This window comes from Carlito syrichta, unplaced genomic scaffold (genome assembly GCF_000164805.1).
Source record: "Carlito syrichta isolate Samal-C Ts95f unplaced genomic scaffold, Tarsius_syrichta-2.0.1 Scaffold306983, whole genome shotgun sequence".
Lineage (NCBI taxonomy): Eukaryota > Metazoa > Chordata > Mammalia > Primates > Tarsiidae > Carlito > Carlito syrichta.
In genome coordinates, this window is record NW_007251079.1 from 65,117 (window position 1) to 69,363 (window position 4,247).

At 39.8% G+C, this 4,247-nt stretch overlaps 1 protein-coding gene across 2 annotated transcripts in view; it reads right to left on the reverse strand.

Moving 5' to 3' along the window:
* IDE (insulin degrading enzyme) overlaps positions 1-4,247 on the reverse strand; it is a 79,828-nt gene that overhangs the window by 60,869 nt on the left and 14,712 nt on the right. The window lies entirely within an intron of this gene.

Here is a 4,247-nt window from a genome sequence, read left to right on the forward strand (position 1 = left end):
CTGTCACCCAGGCTGGAGTGCAGTGGCACAGTCACAGCCACCGCAGCCTCGACCTGCTGGGCTCTGGCAATCCTTCTGCCTCAGTCTTCCAAGTAGTGGAACCACAGGCGTGAGCCACCATGCCCAGTTAATTTTTTTTTTTTTTTAATTTATTGTAGAGACGAGGTCTTGCCAAGTTGCTCAGGCTGGTTTCAAGCCCCTGGGCTCAGGCAATCATCTTGCCTCCACCTCCTAAAGTGCTGGGATTACAGGCGTGAGCCACCATGCCTGGCTAAAATTATGATTTTTATAAGACAACTAGAAATTTAAGCACTAACTGGATATTTGATGATATTAATGATAACTGTATTTTATTATATATTTAAAATGAATCATTAATTTTTAGAGATATTAACTGAAATATTTATGACTGAAATAATATGATATCTGGGATTGCTTCAAAATAACACAAAAAGGTGAAAGGGAATAAGGATTGCACAGAGCTGGCCAGGGGCAGGGTGATGCATACACTGGGTTCATTACAGTATTTTGCGTGTTTTTGTGTATGTTTTAAATTCTTTTTTTTTTTTTTTTTTTGAGTTGGAGTTTCATTCGGTCACCCAGACTGGAGTGCAGTGGCATGCTCACAGCCACCCCAGCACTGACCTGCTGACTCAGGTGATCCTTCTGCCTCAGCCTTCCAAGTAGCAGAAACCACAGGCTCCTGCTACCATGCTCGGCTAATTTTTTTATTTATTGTAGAGATAAGGTCTCACCATGTTGCCTGGGTTGGTCTCGAACCCATGGACTTAGGCAATCCTCTCGCCTTGGCCTCCCAAAGTAGTGGGATTACAGGCTTGAGCTACTGTGTCTAGCCATTTTAAATTTTTCACTAAAAAAAGGTCAAGGAGGAAGGTGAGAGGGGAGAAAAAAGTAAATAATGACCTTTTATTAAAGTCTGATTTTGTGTGTTACTATCTTCATCCCAGGATCAGAAGTCACTGAACTATCTTCTGGTCATATTTCACAATTTTATTTGGTTCTAATCCATTTCCTATTCTGTCCCTTCCTATTCCCCTATGCACATGCATCCTAAACTATCCTAACTCATATTCTCCAAAAGATGTTAGACTCACTTCTTGGTCTTTTCTTCTTGCCATGGTTCAACCTAACATTGTATCACAAAGAACTTAGGCTTTGAGTTTAGACTAACTTGATACTGAATCCCATAATCTACAAAGACAGTGCCCCCCAGGGCTATGAAACTGTAGTCTAGTTATTCTCTCAGTATCACTTTTGGCATCTGTCAAAGGTGACAATAAAATTTCAGCATTGTGGTAAAGGCTACGTGAGATTGTATTAGATATGAGTATGTACACTACTCAGTGTACAGCATTTAGTACCCATACAGTAAATATTAGTTCCTTTTCCTTTTTCCCTTAAATGGCTCTTCCTTCTGCTTAAGGAAACCCTACCTTCAGAAGATGGAGAAAGAAAGAGTAGAGATAATGATTCTGGAAAATCAAAAATAAGATTATACTCAGTGAAATCATGGGCTTGCCTCGCCTCCGCAACTAAACTTGCAGCACCTTGAGTACAAAGAAACCGGTTACACTTCCTTGCATTTTCTAACGTACTTTACACACAGAGGGACTGAAAAAAATTGCCTGTCAACTGAAAGAGAGAGAGAAAGAGAATCTGGGCTCACTTATTTATAATCCCGTTGAACTTTCTGTAAGCATACTAGAGTAAACCACAATGAAGAAAAACCCATCCCTGAAATAAAGCTCCACCCTCTAATTTCCATGAGCCCTTCCATGTTGCCTTTCATCCTACCAGAATGGCAAGAAGTGCCTGTTTTGTTTCTCCTGCCCACGCTTGACTTCCTTCTTTTATTTCCTTTCCAAGTGATTAAACTCACTTGATTCCACAGTGGGGTTATGTTTAGAGAAACAGATCACTAAAAAATAACCAGAACTCAGTTTTTCCCTTTCCTGTTCCAAAACTACTTGTAAATATTGAAATGCTCCCACCTTAATTCCATGGAGAGGCAAACAAAAACAGAAACAAAATAGGGCAGGAAAAAGCTCCCAATTTATCAGGAATTATTAAACTAAAACTAAAGGCATGTGTAAATGATGAATGAAGGGAAAAACCCAAAGTGAACACCAACCAAATTCAATACATATTAAAAAGATCATTCACCATGATCAAGTGAGATTCATCACAAGGAGGCAAGGATGGTTCAATATATGGAAATCAGTAAACATGATATATCAAATTAACAAAATTAAGGGCAAACACTACATTATGGTGGCAAAAAAGGCACTCGATAAAATTCAACATCCCTTCTTGATAAAAAACTCTCAACAAACTGGGCATAGAAGGAAAATACATGAAAAGAAGATACGTGACAAAACCAGTTAACATCATGCTAAACCAGAACAAGATTCTTACTAAATCTGAAACAAGACAAATATGCTCTCTTTTATTCAACATAGACAGAGCTAGGAAATCCTAGCCAGGGCAATTAGACAAGTGAAGGGGGGGTCATTCAGATTGGAAACAAAGAAACTAAACTGTCCCTGTTTGTAGAAAATATGATATTTGGAAAAATCTACAGATTTACCAAAAACTGTTAGAACTGATAAACTCAGTAAAGTACAAAATCAACACACAAATCAGTAGCATTTCTATATGCCAACAGTGAACAAAATAAATTTAAAAAGCAATCCTGGGCTAGGCGTGGTGGCTCCAGCCTCTAATTCCAGCATTTTGGGAAGTGGAGGCGAAAGGATTGCTTGAGACCAGTCTAGGCAACTTGGTGAGACCTTGTCTCTACAATACATCAAAAATTAGCCAGGTGTGGTAGCGCGCGCCTGTAGTTCCAGCTACTTGGAAGGCTGAGGCGGAAGGATCACCTGAGCCCAGCAGGTTGAGACTGTGGCGGCCGTGAGTGTGCCACTGCACTCCAGTCTGGGCAACAGAGTGAGATTCTGACTCAAAAAAACAAAACAAAACTGAAAAGGACACATAAAAACAGAAAGATATCTTACCTGCATGGATTGGAAGAATTAGTATTATCAAAATGTCCATACTACCCAAAGCAACCTACAGATGTAATACCATCTTTGTCCAAATATCAATGACATTCTTCACAGAAACAGAAAAGAGTAATCATAAAATCCATATGTAACTGAAAAACACCCCAAATAGCCAAAGTAATCTTGAGCAAAAAGAAACAAAGCTGGAGGCATCCCACTGTCCAACTTCAAAATACACTACAAAGTTACAGCAACTAAAACAGCATGGTACTGGCATAAAAATAGATATATAGACCATTGGAACAAAATAGAGAGCCAAGAAAAAAAACTACACATTTATAGCCAACTCATTTACAACAAAGGGATCAAGAACATATGTTGGGAAAAGGACAGTCTCTTCAAAAAATGGTGCTGAGAAAACTGGGTATCAATATGCAGAAGAATGAAACTAGACCCTTACCTCTAACCATGCACAAAAATCAAATCAAAATAGATTAGAGACTTAAATGTAAGATCTGAAACTATGAAACACCTAGAAGAAAATACTAAGGAAATGCTTCAAGACTTTTTTTTCCAAGTTTGGGCAAAGACTTTTTGAATAAGACCTCAAAAGCACAGGCAACAAAAGCAAAAACAGATAAGTGAAATTATATTAAGCTAAAAAACTTCTGCACAGCAAAGGAAACAATCTACAAAGTAAAGAGACAGCCTACAGAGTGGGAAAACATATTTGAAAACTATCCACCATTAAGAGATTTTTTTTTTTCAAGTTGAAGTCTCACTCTGTCACCCAGACTGGAGTGCAGTGGCATGTTCCCAGCCACCGCAGCCTCGACCTGCTGGGCTTAGGTAATCCTTCTGTCTCAGCCTTCCAAGTAGCCAGAACTACAGGTGCACACTACCACGCCTGGTTAATTTTTTTTTATTTATTGTAGAGACAAGGTCTCATCAAGTTGCCCAGGCTGGTCTCGAACCCACAGGCTCATGCAATCCACCGGCCTTGGCCTCCCAAAGTGCTGGGATTACAGGTTGAGCCACCAAGCCCGGCCTAGAGATTTAAATAACCAGAATATATAAGAAACTCAAACAACTCAGTAGTTTAAAAAATCCAATTAAAAATGAGCAAAAGGGCCAGGCTTGGTGGCTCAGCCTGTAATCCCAGCACTTTGGGAGGCCGAGGCGAGTGGATTGCCTGAGCTGGCGGGTTCAAGACCCGCCTGGGCA